The sequence below is a fragment of the Hylaeus volcanicus genome, chromosome 1, assembly GCF_026283585.1.
Source record: "Hylaeus volcanicus isolate JK05 chromosome 1, UHH_iyHylVolc1.0_haploid, whole genome shotgun sequence".
NCBI classification, from domain to species: domain Eukaryota; kingdom Metazoa; phylum Arthropoda; class Insecta; order Hymenoptera; family Colletidae; genus Hylaeus; species Hylaeus volcanicus.
Window position 1 is genome coordinate 33,241,147 of NC_071976.1, and position 18,504 is coordinate 33,259,650.

Sequence of the window (18,504 nt, forward strand, 5' to 3'; positions counted from 1 at the left end):
GCGCGCACTGTTGTCGAGACGCGAAACCCGAGAAAACGGACATTCGAGGGCGAATGAATGTCAATTCAGGATAGCCGAGTGTAGTATCCGCGCCTCCCATACCCAACAATAAGGAGTCAAATAAGAACACGAAACGTAAACTACTTATTGCATATTTTCTTAATAAGATTTCAGTGAATGGAAGAATTATGAAAGTTTTCAAATACGATAAAGAAATAGGATTTCCATTTATTGTAATCCAATTTATCCCTAACTCCAATAATATAGTGCCAAGACACGTATATAAGTACGTTCAACCGATTCTTCAAGTTAGCATTCTCCTTTGTTTCATAGAATGTCAAGGATTATAGACGCATAAGAAGAATATTTCCGACCCGACAGACAAAGAAGAGAGCTAATCGTAAGTTAAGAGTTGCTGTAATGGCTTGAAAAGCTGCCTTAGCATATTGAAAGAAACTTTCAGATAAGGTCATGTATGTATAGGGCGATTTAAAATGCGTGTCTCTCACGTTCATGGTATTTTAACCCAAGATAGGGTTATAAATCATATTAAATATCGCATAAAGAGAAAGCCACTCGTAATTATTGCGATCCGCGTATTATTCGAAAAATAGTTACAATTGCATTCCTACTGTAACTATGTCTCTATCACATTATCTGGTCTTCGTTTACAGTACGTGACTTTCCAGTGCTTTAGCAAATGCTATTTGCGATAATATATGTTACGTGCCCTTGGTGACATTAACGAATATTGAAAATTTAGAGAAGTTCGACAAAATGTCTATAGGGTGGTGAAAATTGTTGTGCGATACAATAAGGGATGAAATAGTAACATAACGTCAAGCATCGAGATCTAATATCAGACTGTGTTCATTAGACAACTGTATTCATTGCAATGAACTACAGGTTGAGAATCTAGAAAGTTGGTGATTTAATACATAATAAAAAGAATGATTATTAACCCTTTGACGAGTAAGCATTTTTTGGGAGTACACAGGATTTATGAGTAAGTTTTGTTCCATAACATAAACAATATTTTATTTCTTATATATATTTGACTGCATACTTTAATATATAAACCACATCTAGATTAACTATCGAACTAATGGTTTTTATTTGTTGGATTGATCTTTGATGCACCTGTAAAAAGTTACGATGGTCACCGCAATGCACTACTTGCGGAACAGGGTTCAACAAATATGGCAATAACTCTATCTACAATAAACATTTTGTTCTAAAATTTATGTCAAATAAAGTTAAAGGATTGTATAATGTCTCAGTATTATTTGTTTTATAAAATATAATCAACTACCGAAAATAAAAATTATATAAAGTAACCATTTTTTTCACGCCGCTGTCTAGACCGAACCACTTAATGTAGCTTATATTAAATGTAAAAATATTTAGGTTTCTATTTGTTTATTACGTAAAATAAAAATCCTCGAATTATCTTAAAGTAGTTGTTCCTGTATTTATTTGCGTTGTTATATGCGAAATACCAAAAACAAAAAAATTAACCGGTGCTACCCTCCGTTCCCCTATCATCAAATTTAACCTTTATATCTCTCTTTGGCTAACGAACATATGGCAATCGATGCGATAATAAAGCCTCTAATTGAAAAATTCCAATTTCTGAAGTGAAAACTATAAAAAAGAAATATTTTGCGTATATCGTGGCCTTCAACACCACGAACAAAAAAAGGGATTTGCACCAAGAGCTCAGTCTGACAACGACCGAAGCGTTATTGAAATCGAATTCTCGCTGAAATTATGCTGTAACATTATCTGCTCGTTGCAGAGAATACGTGACTTTCGTGGATTTTGCAAACGGTAATGCATGTTACGTGGTATCAAGAGACGGACTCTGCTATTCAGTTACTCGAGAACTTTGGTCTAAGTTTAAACGAAGCCTCTTCCGTGCGTGTTTTAACCGGCCACGATTAGAGGGAATGCGATACTGTGTTGATTCGGGGTTGTCATTGGCGGAGTGAAAAATATGTGTGACTTCGCGAGTGAATATACTTTCGTTCCCTGTTTGCATCGCGTAACAAACTGGAACGATGCAGGCGAACAATGCACGTAAAGACACTCGAAGAAAGAGCTAACCGCGCGTGTTGTCGTGAGAATGTTTGTGAACTCCGCGGACGAGAAGAGGAACGGGATACAGGTGTTCGTTGCGAAAGGTAACATTGTTTTTCGCGAACAGTAAGCACAGAATTCTAAAAGAGATTGTTAATTAACGCAACGACACAGTCGCTACCAACTCGGTAGATGCACAATGTACAGTCGTGTAAAAACAATTGATTACATTATCCAAAGTTAGTTCTCCTTACAGAATTCAACTTTTTCGCTGGAAGAATTTTTGTCACCTTATGCTTGGAAATGAATTATAACCGCTTTAATTTCTAGAAGTAAGAAAAGGCCCAACTGCTAAACGTTCGATAGAAAAATAGATGATATAGTTGTATACATGTGTCCACAAACTTCGCACCAGGTGGCGATAAAGTTGAATTCCCCACACACGGAATCCTGGTAGGACCGGGAGGTGCGTTTGCGTCACGAAAACAGACACCTGTGCCGCTGTACCTCCTGCTCACCATGCTCAAAATCTGGCTAAATTAACACCTACGATACTGAGCCGCCTGCTGTAAGGGTAAATAATTATTTCAATGAAAACATTGTTCTTAAGGAAGCTGTGTCTTCAAAGACATAAAACAATAGTTTTGATGCAATAGATACAATAAATTTACGTGAGAAGTATTTGAAACCATTCTCGTAATTTTGTAACTATTATTATTAATTATCGTAATAATTATTATTAATTGTTATTATTACTATTATTATTAATTTATTGGCTTAGCACGAATGTATTTTTTTATTTACTGTGAGTTTCTTATCTGATATTTGGTGAGTTTTTAATTAGTAGTTTCATTAAAAGGAATAATATACATGTAGTGTTTGTATGGAAATTCTTGAGAATAAGCTGTCGATGCGAAGGGTTGATTATTGACGACATAAATATTCATCATTAACCAGGGTTTTCCATTGTATATATGTCTTTCTAAAAAAAGTCTGAAAAAGTTCCTATATACTCTTCGAATCTTCCGAATTTAGTTTAGAATGGAACATTTAAGAATAACTTCAGATGTCAGGGGTTTTTTCTAGTAGATTTATGAAGTACATTTACTTTTCAAATCACCCGGACACGAATGATCTTTGCTTACGGAATAAGGGTTAAAAATAATGCAATATATATCTGGAATATGTAAATGTAAAAAAATATAGGAGGAAAAGAAGGGCTGCGAGAATCCGATGGTTCGCCTTCGTCCGCGTCCTAACAAGCAAAAGTTGAGTGGATGACCCAAATCCCGACACATCTCGTTCGTAATTAGCAATAAAAATGAAGGAAAAGACTAGAATGACTGCTCGGGGACGGAAAAGCGGGGAACGAAGATGAAACAGAATTAGATTCCACTGCAGCTAACGCTGAGCGAAAAATGACCAATCTGCTGTTTAGCAGAAAAATAGAAAACATAAATAACGTCGAAGTAAAAACAGTTCGATTAATTTTTTGCAATTCGTGCACGAGTTTTCAAAATTAATTACTTCGATATTCTACTCGGATCATTGTTATAATTTAATTTTCGGTCCGAGCGCTGATGTTCCTATTTTATTAGACACGGACGGGGTAATATAGATATATTGAGAATATCAATATTGCTTAATATTACTTAATGCTAATTTATGAAGCTTGAGAGTATCGGTAATGTTGCAACTATATGGTTGCGGTGACATTTTCGTAATTTATTGTCGCCACTAATTACGTTAGCACGATTAGGTACTTATCCACTCGTATTTTGGCATTAATATTTTCCAAAGCAGCAATACCATTGCGGAAGGTGTCGTCCGAGGGAAACAATTTTCAATCGATCCGTTGGAAAATGCGGAAAATTAAATTTCTCGAAATAAAAGGATGGTACGGCTTCATAGTGGAATTCAGTTAGGTCACATGTTCACTATCCCTTTACTTGAATATCTTGTTAATGGGAGTTGCATGTGTCTGAGTGAATTTCTGTTCCAGTGTGACGGCAATAAAAATGGTGGACAAATTTAATGAATGGATTCCTTGGATCGAACTCTGGAATCATATCGCGGAGATGCATTCGTACGTAAATAAATAAATAATTTACTTACCGAAGTGAGTTGAAATGTGAACTTGGTACTAGGATAAGAAAATACATGTGAACAGTGTATGCGACTAAGTCTATTCTTAATGAAAACTGACATAACTGACGTAAGAAGCACCGTAAGTGCCGTGTATAAACAAATTTTTATAATATAAAATTCTTCTATTTGTTAATTAATAAAAATGTATAAAGTAATGTGCGCATATAAAAAATTTAATTTTGATATATCGTGTTAATTAATAAGTATGTAAGCAATGATAAAATAACCGAAGGTTAGAGTTTAATTTTCCACGCTGTTCTCCTTCTTGTAGATGAAGAAGAATGTGAACGAAACACGATTCACGGTTCCACGATATCGCCCGGCTGAAAACTGCAATTTTGTAAATCTCGTTCGTTCTGCAACCTTGTCGGTTTTTATTGCCATTACGCGCGGTCGGTGGAAATTATTGCTCGTTGTCGGTAGTTTAACAGCTCTAATGCTCCCGCGGAAACCGGATATATTTCTACCCTACGGTGATGTCGGTAATGTCTCACTCGGGTCATATAGAAGTCGACTCGTCACTGCTACAAAAACCAGATATTTTTAACTGGCTTGAAAAAACGATAACACATGGTCTCGTTAAAAGTGCCATGTGTGCGTAAACCTATCTTTTCAACTTAAAGAGTAGCTTACCTTTCTTTAGCGAGCACTTTCAAAGATTTATTTGTACGTGTCATCGTGAGCACTGAAGCATTTTGGTGAACTTCAGAATAAAACTCAAAATCAATCGATAGTTGCCTTATATAATTTAAGAAGAATAAAAGTATTCTCTGAATATTCACTATCTTTAACTATTGTTATACGTACGTACATGTAGTATCTTATATAGTACGTAGACGCTATAGAAATTAAGCATTAAGAACATTTGTCTACTTTCAAATTTTTCTTAATTTTTATTTTTCAGATGATAAAAGATTGATTCTACATGTATTACCGTCTAGCCTAAAACGGCTGACGAAAATGAATGAACACCGAGTTTAATTCCGCTTAAAAGATTAGGTATCGTTATAATTTAAGACGAGAACAAGCAGAATTGATGAGGGTCTAACGGAAAACCAGCAGTTCCTCGCATTCCGTTTCTAGGAGCGCTGAAGGCTTCGTAATAAATCGCACATAGAGAAAGACTAACACATTCGAATATTGAGCCAAACAATTACTACAATTTCGCGGGACGTACCTCGTAATTCTTGCTAGTTTGTACGAGAATGGTGTCAGGTGGTGAAGATCGGAATATTTACTACGATGCTATATTGTGCGATGTTCGTAGTATGCATAAATCATGTACACATTTCGTATGAATTCGGATTCCGAATAAGCAACGGTGGAATTCGCCGTCTGAGAACTCAGGAGTTGAGCTGACCAATTAAGGGGAGGTACAATAGTACTTCGTAAGTTGCCGTTCGTGCGCGGAATAAATGAAATCGTGGCACTATAGAAATTACGCAAACCATAATTTGTTCGATATTCATTCTCGAATTTCTGTTTACTTGACTGTTTCGTTTTTATATTATTTAGATTGAATTACATAGAAATTCGATATACGATTATTCATGAAAATGGTATTTACGTATGATAATATTTTATTAATACACCATACGTTACTAAAAAATTGCCACATTCTACGTTTGGTTTCGTGTCGTTTATTTTGGGAAATTATATTTTTTTTACATTTCTGCTACTCCAATCTTGCTCGGAAAAATATACTTATGATAGTAGTCGAAAGAAATCTGAAACTTTGAAGTCGTTAAAGTATTTATGTCGATGCTTCGTGTTTTATACTTTGCTATTTCGTAAAAATTTCGTAAAAATTCTGAAAAAGAAATCTTTAAAGTTTGTGCAAAGTTAAACTGAGTGCACTGAAAAGCAAGGGGATTACTTTGAAAAATAATGGAACCTAAAGATCGTTATCGTTGATATGATACATTAAGAAACACATAGCAATTAAACATGAATCGTGTCATTTTTTAAACACATTTACCATTCATTTTACTATATGAATGCTTCGATAACGAGCACACGACACATTCGTAAAATGGCGCATCTATTCTCGAAAGCAGGTAGACCACGAACGCAAAAAAAAGCACATGCGATTGCGTTTCTCGTTGGCGTCGATAGGGAAGTTCAGTCCACGCTCGTTGAGCGCCTTTGTGCGCATTGGCCCATTAGAATCGTCCTTTGACAATGGTTTCGAGTGTATTCTGCAACAAAATGTTGCGGCAATGTAGACGCACCCTTAGGGAGAAGGGATCTCCCCGACTGCCTGGATGGTTTATAATTGGTTTAACCAGTCAACCGGCAAACGAAGATTCAGGACCAAATTCTGGCCCAACAAATTCAATTTCTTCGTTCTTTCTATTCCCTGCGTTACGGATACCGGTGAAATTTCAAACTTGTATGAATGTGGTTCACTTTGGAAGCGGTCTGCAAATTACACGACGATGACCCACTGTTATAACGAAAGCAATTTGCTAGCAATTTATTACACGATATTTAGAGAATTTATTTGAAATTTGGAGTGAATCAGTGAAAAACGAAATTCAGCGATACGACGGTTTTCGAGAAACGGAGACTTCATTTAGAATTAGTAGAATATTCACGGACATCTGTACGAAAGTTCAAATGTTTCTCATTACGACGGACAGTCGTTCCAAGCATTTTAATAGAATAGAATGAAACATGTTCTATTTTTAAAGGAATTTAATGATCTTAGATAGATCCGAGAGGGCAATATCGATATTTGACATTTTTCCAACTTCTTAAACTTTTAGCGTTAGTTCGTGGCATTGACAACTGAATGAAGAATTTTAAATAAAGTATACATATACACGGTACCACTACAAGTAATTTAAATTGCCTTAGGCGAATTAAAAACTATCCCATCACGTGTAAGAACTTACGCGAAACATCGGACGTGTTTTAACAGACCTAACACGTGTAAAACAACCCTAATCGAACCTGGTTGATCTCGCCACTTCGCAAACCATTTAAAGCGAACTTTCCTTATCGGCAGCACGAATACATTACTCTACTGTTTATTGTACTTTGGTCACAAAACGGATCCGTTAACCGCATTATCTCCGGCACAAAAGGTTTCACGGAAATAGTCTATCGATATTGCTGGTCAAACGATTCGGGGCTTTCGCGAACGTCTGTACGAATAGAATACGCTGACCACTTTCCACATCGCTGATTCCTCTCGATCGCCGAATAGAAGTAGAGAAGGGAAATAGCCAGGTTTTCCGGGATCTTGTGAAATCAGTACCGTAGCCGCGGTATTCTTTGAGGATCAGATACTTTGGATATTCCGCGAGCGCAGATTGCATCGGCAGACGGCTTGCTGGACATCGATCCGAACAAAGGATACGTTATTTTATTTTTCGCACCTGACGGAAACGAATTGTCCGCCGTTTCCCTCATACAGCAAGCAATCGAATTTTCTTTGTACGTTTGTCAGATATTGGTTTCATTAAAACGCTCTTTCTTTTCATTTTTCGCGTAGTGGAGAGAATCGAGGCTCGATAACGTGAAAAACAAGTCTCTACATCAGGAACTACGTTAAGTAATAAGTAAGTTGTATTGTTAAAGAGATTCTTGAAATTCACAGTTCACAGATCGGCGCAAAGCTTAATTCTTTGCCGAAAATTTCATACGAAAGTAGGTAGTTTTTGTCGAATGTTCGCAATGCGCGGGAAACGAGCGACAATTACAAGTCTTTCGGCTGGTCCGGGTCCATTGTAATTTGAGACATACCTTTCTCGAAACTTTCCATGTATTACACAGGACGCGAACGGGGCACCGGGCTTGCCGTTGCGTAAAATTAGCGAGTCGCGTCAGGTCCAGCCGGACGAATTACGCTTTTCTTTTATCTTGCTTCCCTTTGATTACATTGCATCGGATTAGTTTAACATAATCCAGGCTCGCATAAAATTACTCGCTCGCGCGTCACTTTTATTTTGCGCAACTTCTAACTTAATTCCCCGTAACGATTTTGTTCCCTTTAGGAAATCCAGCGTTCCGTTTTAATGAATTCTCGCCCGCCAAGAAGCAACTTTCTACGGACTCGGCTGAGAAATTATTTAGACGTTCTCCTGAACGCACCATGCTCCGACTCAACCTTTTGTTGCGCTTATTATTATTCAACGATTTCAGACAAAGACCGTTGAATGTGAGAAAATGGCTACCGAAACAACGAAACGTTTCGTTTCTTTTAATTGTTGATAACAAAAACGAGAAAAAGAAACAATTAACTTTCCGTTTGTTCAATTAATAACTTTGACGTTTCGACCATGAACAGCTGGCTTTTAGAAGTAGTAATAATAATAATAATAATAATAATAATAATATGTAAACTAAAAAATAGAAAAATATACCTGACCTTTTTTTTTTAATTTAGCAAAAACGATTTCAAATACAGAATGTACACAAAAAACCATCGGAATTAGTAGTGGAAGCATTTTCATCGAACGTACGCGTACCAATTTTCAAAATTGATTTTCACGAAGATAAACCTAGACTGAAAAAAAATTCCATTCCATAGAATCGATTGAATTTTTTTTTTCTTTTGATTACAGAACGATTTTTTGTTACTACGTTTTGCGAAATAACCTGTACAAAGTCACAACAGCGTTTATGCTTATCTCTTATAGACGTTATTTTGAAACTAGCGAAATATATTTTAAAATCAACTGACGGTCATTGGTTAACCGAAGTTTAAGCCGAAGTCAGTGAATTTAAAAGAATTTCTTTTTCAGTTACAATATTACGTCAACAAGTGACAAGCGAATTCCTCTCGAGTCATCTTTCTTAATTAACGAGGCTTGCTATCTTTGACGACGAAATTGCTGAGACAAGTTTCGACGAAGCTCAGAAACGAAATTACTTTGTAATTATATGGTATGTCCACTAATTACAAGTTTGTTTAGGACGAAATGTTTGATCGGTTCTTACGACCCATTTCGACGTTTCGATAATATTCTGCTAAATTTCAGGAGGCAATATTCAGAGGTAGCCTAAAATAATGATATTGTGAAACTTGAATAAAAAAATATTTAAGTCTTGTGTCTTTGTATATTGCCTAGTTTGAAAAATAAAACAAAATTTCTGCAATTATGATTGAAAAATTAAATATATCTAACGACAAGAATCTGATTCAATGAACATTACAACAATTGAATATAACAATTGAACAATTGAACTTAATATTAAAATTAATATTTAATTAATATTAAATTAATATTTTCCATTTCTTAGTTTACTCCATTCATCGTGTTAAAGAATAGTAGCAGCGAAGACATTCGCTTCTCACAAGTCGTGGGGCGATACAAATTGAAAATAATAACGAATGTGAAGTAGTATTAACGTTACGAGTTCTCTCGTTAGACTCTCCGATTATTGGGTATGCAGATACGAGGTACTTGTGACAAATCAATAATCGGAATCGGAACGACGACTGCACTGATTAACAGAAATACATTGATCTTAGGGATTCACTTGTATGCACGTCTTCCAATTATAGCTCGATCGTTCGAGTTAAAAGTTCATGAATACTTAATCCTGGTATAAGCGCGTCAGAGGGATGAATATTCACTTTATAAGTATGGATTGGAGATCGTCGTCATATGTTAACCTATTTCAGTCACGAACGGGTACGTGTACTTATACATATTTTATTTTATTTCATTCGGTCGTATGGTGTCCTATGTAGATTTTTTTTTTATTTTACCCTTTAACACTGAACCCACCACGACCAGTCATTCGATCGATTTCGGTAGAAATAGGTATAAACGAAATGTTGGTAGGTTTAGTGTCAATGCTCGTCGCGCAAAAATATTTGCGTGAATTACAAATTTTCTTAAAAACGTTGCAGAAATAACAATAAATTAGTTCGTAGATAATTCGTCGAGACTACGAATAGTTTTCAATAATTTTTTACTCCTTTCACGAAGTTTTGTGAATCTACAATGTTAAAATATTTCGTAAGAAATGAACTTATTAATGCACACACAATCTGTTTTAATAGTTTTCAGGATTAAATTCAGCTAAGCCCTTTTTATAGAATAATAATATCCTTTACTATCAATTATTGAGAATACATCACCTTCAAAGAAATATGCACGTCACAGGGTCTGTAGAAGCTCTCGAAGTATCTCCGATACATCTTCGTCGAGATGGCGTAAAAAAAAGCGGTCAAAGCCTTTTGAAGCTACACGTAAAGAGCCAAATCAGACAAATGCCATGGACGGCTGAGCGATCGGCGCCTTTTGTGCCAAAAAGTAGCGCAGTCCGGGATGGCTTAGCTTTTTGCTCCATCGAAACTTTTCAACGAGTGTCAAGAAGGTACTAGCTCGTATACTCGCGGCGCTACGATTAATCGCCTGAAAGGATTTCAATGGGACTTGATATTTAAATTCAAACACGGAGAATGTTCGAGGGCCATCGAAAATTGCTCCAAACTTTTATTGGTAAATAAAGCCAATCATCGATATAGTGATTGAAAACGTATACGTATATCTTCAGGTATTATTACTCTTCCCTTTTCTTTCTTCTTCGCTGTTAAAATTATAGTCAATTATGTATTCTTTCTATTTTAACTCCGCGATTAATTTAAATATTATATTATACTTATTTCCAAGCAAAACTGAGCAGAGTCTTAAAATTTATAAATCTCCTTTTTGGAATAAAAATCTTTGTAAGTCGAAAATTTATATATAGCTTAATTGTATGTATATATGTATATTATTACAATAAGAAAAATAAATCGTGTCTGGAAATTGCTTTTTTTTTTTTTTTGACGTGCAAAACAGTATTTTGCGTCGGGACAGGTTTAACGAGAAATCAAAGTCGTTCGCACGTACACCACGTTCTTGCTTTAATTTGAATTAACTAGAGCGACGCCGTGTATTTGCGCGGTATTACTGGTTTAATTATCTAACGCACCCGCCTCGCGCAAGCGACTGAAATAAATCGAGCTCGGTGACGATTGTTTTTCAAGAAATTAATTTAAATATCGCTCTTTCCATTTAATTGGCCTCGTTTAATTGCGACTTGAGCAGAATATCGTCGACATACCAGTAGCTAATCTCAGACGTGGGGAATTAAACATCCGCAATTTTAAGTCTGCGCGTGAAATATAATTTCACTCCTTTAAGTTTCATTGTACCACACCGTTGGCTGTAGAACGCGGACGGTAATTGGTTTCAGTGCGTTAATAGAAAATTTTATTCAAATGTCCTAGTTGCAGAATTAAAAGCAAACGACGATGCAAAATGCATTTATGTATATTCCGAGAAACCGCTACTGCCATAAATTGTTTCCTCGCCAGTAGTTGGAATCATATTATCGTTTTAACGAATTGCAACCGTAAGATGTACAAACTATTTCGTTAAGATTCTCGCGAAAGAAACATCGCTGGTTAACACTGAATTTGTGTGTGCTTAGCATGTAAAATGTCGGAGTTAAATTAGAATAATTAGTCATACATTCATGGATATGAGATTAATGCAATATTCAAGTAGGAAACTGTTATTCCGAAACTGTGACGACCGAGCAGATATCTCTGGCACGCACGGAATGTGATATTACTGCAACTTACAAGAATATACAATTTACTGGTTACGGTCTTTCTTAATTACTGCCACTCGAACTGAAACTGTTTCTGCGTTATATTTACGTGCACTGGCAAAGATATACGATAATATATCATATATACAGGGAGTTTACTACTTTTCTGGTAAGTTTGTAGGAGCATGATCTACAAGTGAAAACAAGAAAATAATGTTATATGAAGTGTGTTTATAAACACTTTGTTCGGCAGATTTAAAGTTGAATAATACGGAAGGTTGATTGTGTTTGCTTTGCCTGTGTACTTACGAAATATTTCTTAATGTACGAGGATCGTTAAGAATTTGTAAATCATCGTTTCAAATTGATCACCTTCTGCATTGATACAAACTTGACATCGATGTAATATAGAATGTATTACATTTTGAATTTCCCGAGGATTTTCCTGCATCTCAACAACTGAATTAGTAATTCGTTGAGTTAATTTTTCACGTGTAATTCGTTTGTTGAAAATATAATTTATGTAGTATGAGTACATTGATTGCCATATTATCATATTTTAACTATCCCAGTTTTGTCGTTAAAGAGTACTGGAACAACTAGAGAAGCATTAGATCAGTTAGAATTTACAAAATTTTCTATCGAAAATGTGTATTACTTTCTGTTCTATAGCGGTACTATTTTCGACTAGTTTCACTAAGTTACCCTGTTTCAGTCTTCTAATTTTATACTAAAAAGGCAATCGAATGAGCGAGGTGAAAATTACATGTCATGTCATGATTGACTGAAGTGTACATGCCAGTGACAGCGATTGTGTCCCGGACAGACAACTAAAGTCTATTGTAAATCTATTTCTACTGTACGTACATCCTGCATTAAATCATACGACATAACAGTAAAATCTTATTTGTCCATATAAAATCAGTTACAGAAAATTAAATAGATGCGTCGACTTTTATGCTTCAAGTTTCTCCAAATTTGTAATTAAAAATAAGACCGATGTTTTATTCATAAAAATATATAAAATTATTTATCAAAAACATTAAAATACGAATCGCAATACTAAGCGAGGGAGTTGTTGGTCTAATCAATGTTTTTATTTCTCAGCAATCTATTACTAATCTATTAGTAACAGAGAACACAAATTAGGAAATATGATTTCTTCGAAATGGTGAAAGTTTAATAAAATGATTTTAATTTAAGCGAAGTGTATATATTATTAAATTTCAATTTCATATATAAACTAACTGCAATATCGTGTTTGGCACGTTTTCCATGAAAAAAGGTTTTGTACAGTGTCGTAAATCGTAAAGATTTACAACGTTCTCGTTATTAATTTTCCGGACTGTCTCTCAGTCGAAAATTACAATTGATTTCGCATCCGCGTCGTGGAGATTAACCGTAGTGATAATACGTCAGTTACAGGACTGCGACAAAATTCGAAACTTTGAATTATTACTTTTTAAAGAGGGCATTTCTACCGGCGAATACATATTCGGTGACGCAGAAAAATCTGTGAAGGGCACAACATATACGTACGTATCCCGTGGGTCAGAGTATTTGTAATGAAAATGTTTCGTGAATATTTAAACATATTTTATGGAACAAAATTAAAGACGAACTCTACTAATAATACCTTGTGGATTTCTAGAACAGTTGAAACAGTAGAAACCAATAAATGGTTTATGTTGTATAATTGTATGTTTATTAAATGCAAATTTAACTGTATAAGCAATTTAGAAAAAGAAACTCGTTTATTTAAGGAATATCTGAAAAATTCATTGATCAATATTTTACAAGATAAATTAGAGGTAAAGGATATATTTTAAAAATATTTCTTAAACAATTTGTTGATTTCTTTCAAAAATTATTTACATAGGTTATTAAAAACACCAAGTTTTGAAAGACCAAATGAACTAAGAAAATTATAGAATCGTGCTTGCGTGCGTGACTGATCTACATCCCCAACTTTTTTCACTTACTTTTATTTTTTCTTCTAACCTCGCTTCGCCTTTCATTCTTCTATTCGTCTCCTTTCCTTTATTACTTTCTCTCTTACCTAGATTTATTATTACACTTAACACCGCCCCTTTTCTTCTTACTTTGTATTACTTTTGCTTTCGATTCAATCGCTTTCCCATTCTTCGGAGCTAATAAATTTTCACTGTCCTCCCTCTACGCCTTACCATTCCTCCTCCAACCAGAAAAGTCGAATTTCGACTATTAAAAGCGACCAATTTTTGTCCGTAAGTTCAAAACTAACATTTCTACAACAACGTGGCCAACTTCTCTTTTAAAACTCAAAGAGCTAATTTCAACGTGTCATATACTTACGTACGTACAATAGCAAATTGAAATTCTCTTGAAATGGGTGAAACGAAATGGCGTCGAATAATAAATACAATTGGCAAACATTTAGAGGTGAATTGATCGTTCAGCGGTTGCATATTTAAATCACGCGCCATTTAAAGCCATCTATCCGAAGTACCGGATTTCCACTTGAATGCCATTCCTGCTGCTATTCGCGATACTGGAACCGTGAAACTTTTCATTTTAAACGTTCGAAATATGCCAAAAGCTTAACGCAGCCTAACGAATATGTGTACATGTACTGTTTTTTTTGTACTGTATCGTGTACGCGTGTCGTTCGAGTTGCAGGTTCAGCATTCTCGAGCTGAAACATACAAAGTAATCTCGACGTAGCTCGTTGTCGGTAAAGTGTACATACACAGGACGAATCAATAACCACTGTCATCCCGAGTAAACTTGATATTGTGTATTGATTTTAAGAGAAACTGATTTATATAAGATTTAAACACCATTGCTATCTTTCAGAAAAATAAACTTAAAGATTCAATTGTGTTATACTTCAAAACTGAATACATAGTTGGACGTTATTAAAATTAGTTTATATATCCTTTTGCACTCTGCGCCAACTCGTTGCAAAATGTGCGAACAGGAATCGCGTTACATTAAATATGTCTAACTTTGAAAACGTGTCTTTTTTGGTATTATTAGATTTAATTATAGATTTATATAGTTTTCTTGAAGCGTTGATCGTCACTGCAAACACGAAGGATCGTTCAAAAAAGGCTTCAGAATTTTGTTTTTTAATATTTTAATTTTTTTTGACTGAATTTCGACCGAAGAGAAACCATACATGAATCAAAATGTATCAATAATTTGCTAATAAAAAAAAATATAAAGATACTTTATCGTTATATTCGATAATATTAATAATAAAAAAATATGGAAAGGCACAGTTCAATCGATGATGTTAATCTGTGTTTATCTAAATTTTTACATAAAATTTGATACATCAATTTTCGCCAAGCTATGCAAACCAATAGTTGAGAGATATCAGAGCACATAAATGACTATGTCTTGGAAACTTTCCCTACGACTTTTGTGATTCTAACCCATTGTTAAAGTAGCTACCACTTGGCGCAATGTTCTAAATGAGTTTTATCGCAACGCGAGTAAGATTCATGGGATTTGCGTTGCTCTACGGGCAAAGTAATTGCTTGAAAATAATTTAGTTAGATGTTGTTTGGCTTTGGTACGTGATGGCCTAATTACTTTTGAAATTTATTTGTTTATACACTATTGACTTCGTTTTACGATCATTGTTTCTAGCCCTCTTTTAGTATATATTCTATCAAAGCCACGAAAGAGAAAAAGATACTTTATGGCTTGGAATAAGAAGATTGAATTAACGAGAGAGATTAATTTTTCTTTTTCATTCTGCGTTGGATATATGCTTAAAAGATCCGAGTGTAATGGTCGTATCGTGGTACGTTTACGAAGAAATAAATTAGAAAGAAATTCGGATTCTCGCTAACCCTAATATAAAACACATCTATCATTTGTGAGTGTGAAAACTTTTTCATAATAATTGAAAACGATACACCAAAAAATGTAATTCCCCGTTTCTTAAATTCTTCTCACTTAAAAATATACACGTGATTAATTTACGAATACTAACATACTGAACAAGGTTGAAATTATAGTTGCAAATCGTTATATAACCTGATCAAAACTACGTTTACGTCAAACATATTTTTACAAGCAAGCTATCATTTCAAACATTATTTCTTAAATTTCAGTCATAAAATATATGAACAATGAAGGTTGGGAAAATTATGAAGGTTGAAATTATAGTTGAAAATCATCATGTAACGTGATAAAACAACAATTACGTTAAACATATTTTTATGTAGAAGCAAGGTAACATTCGAATAATTATTTCTTAAATTTCTGTCGTAAAACATATGTTTATTGATTTGCGTTATACTTGATGTTCCCCCTAAGGTGTTACCGGATATGTCTCTGTGGCTATTAGAGTAGCAATGAAAGTTTTCTTGCGGTTTTTATGACGCCGAGGGACCTTTTATATGACAGATAGCGAACAGAATGGTATCTATACAGGGTGACTCTCGTAATATGATCAGATCATATCTGGCTTAGTGTCTGTAGAAGAAAATGGTAAAAAACGAGGCCGACTACGACTGTCCATCAATGTCTAACTGTTTATGGCACTACTTCTTTTGCTAATGCAATAATGCATCCGCGAGTTAATAGTACTTGGGCTATTTCTTTAAACGGATCATTTATGTTACATACAAATTAATTCATCATAGAATTTTGGGTATAATATCTATAGGATCAAATATTTGAGAATCGAGTAGAACAGATAAAATTTGTTATTTAATGAAATAGTTATAAATTCTTTCCGATAAATGTGTAATTCAGCTGATTCTGTTAATAAATATTATTTATATAGTAAATGTTTCTCTATTACTGTTAGTTAAGTAAATACTTTGCTACTAAGCTCGCAAATAATTCATCTTTGCGAAAATACTTATTTTCCGAGTTGTATCACTTCGGATATATGCAAATGTACGTATTAAAGGTGACACTTTTAAAGACGTATCGAAAGCAAACAGCGCGGAGCTATTTAGGTATAGCAGAATTTGTGACTGAATCGAGACCTGAATAGCTATTACGGATTATGTGTAGGATTTAGCGATTGGGGTGCAAACGAGGCAACGTCTAGCGATTTGTAATTATGTAGCTACCTCTGCCATAATTCTCTTATGATCCAAATAAAATAAACGAAGGAATCGAATGTTTTATATTATTATTTACATTATTTTAGATTCGAATGATATCATGCATAACATAGTTTAATAATTTTTGAACGTCACAATTAATAGGCTGTAATAATGTGACTTTTAAACAGCCTTAAAGACAAATTTATGTTGGCAAGATGAACGTTCTTGACAACACGGATGTTACGTTTATGTAATACATTGGATAGTCACGAAGAGAATTCCAGTAAACAATAAATTGAATGATTGTTTGGTCAACGTCAACCAGGAGGAGAAAATTTCGGCGTTCTACTAATAACAGACATAACGCGTGGTCGATCTCCGCGATTGGATCTGTCATATCATTTCAGTTTGATTATACAGTATCCGATTATGCAGATGTCCCACATGTTTTCGTACAAACTTTACCAGCATGGTTTGTGACTGAAAATTAAAAGACAGTGTCGTATAGATAAATACGGACTCGTGAAAGCGCGAATAAACATTATTCCGGTAATCAATCAATTTTTATCTTTTGCCAATATTTAATCAGTTTATAATTCTAATAAATATCATTTCTTAATTCTGGTTAACATTCATATAGAAACGAACACAATTTGATGTTTATAGATGAAATTGAATGGAACGAAAGTATAGTTCTAGATAGTTGTAAAGCCAATCAAATTTACGTTTACCTTATTATTTATGACTCTGCGCAAGAAATGAGAACGTATTTAAAAGTATGGCACAAAGTAAGCGTGGCACCGGAGTACATCTTGAAAAAATGCGTGCGATGGTTAACACGTTAATAGGTTGTTCTCAAGGGTCCAATCCTCGTTTGCGGCAATTATAAGGGTAAGGTTTTTTTTTCACAGTGTTAGTAATTACGGATTTAATTTCAATTTTTAAAGCGGTCGGTATCGCTCCAACCCTACCCTACCGCGTGACATAGTTGTGTTTTTATCGTTATCTCGACACTTAATGTTTTCGCTGTGACGAGGTTTTCAAAATACACCCTAGGACCGCTGTATCTCTATTATTTTTAGACACTTCTTAACTCTAAAAATCTGTTCCTAAAATGTATTCTTTAACTAGTCTGTAAAAATCATTTCAGAAAATCATTGGCACAGGCGAGAGAAATTCTCAATCATGACATACAACCTTTATTTTTAGCCCTCCCAGGCGTATAGCAAGCTTTCAGTAAACTCAAAGACTCGCGTTTACGTACCATTTTCTTCTCAATTTTAGTCACAGGACACGTCGACAAAACCTATACGTATTCACGCGAGACACCGTGTATATCGCAGCGATCAAACGTAAACGGAATATATAATTTTCAGGAAAATTTTTGAATTCCCGTCGCACGTTATCGGAACACGAACACCGAGTTGTTTAAAATGGGAAGGGCGTTAAAGACGACAGCGATTCGACGCCGTGGTGACAGTTTAAAGAATAAGAAGTTCGTGCATCACGGATCTGGCCATGTAAACGGGAATGCCAAGGGTGCCTTCCGGCGAAAAGACTGCGGGAGACAGCGCGGCACTCGCCCTAGAACCGCTACATCGAAAACACATTTCATCCTTTTAAAAAGTAAAATTTCAAACCTTTAAGAGTATAAAAATGTTGT

The 18,504-nt window shown here is 34.8% G+C and overlaps 1 protein-coding gene across 4 annotated transcripts in view; it reads left to right on the forward strand.

The window, feature by feature from the left end:
• Positions 1-18,504, forward strand: part of LOC128881685 (beta-3 adrenergic receptor-like) — a 111,730-nt gene that overhangs the window by 24,873 nt on the left and 68,353 nt on the right. The window lies entirely within an intron of this gene.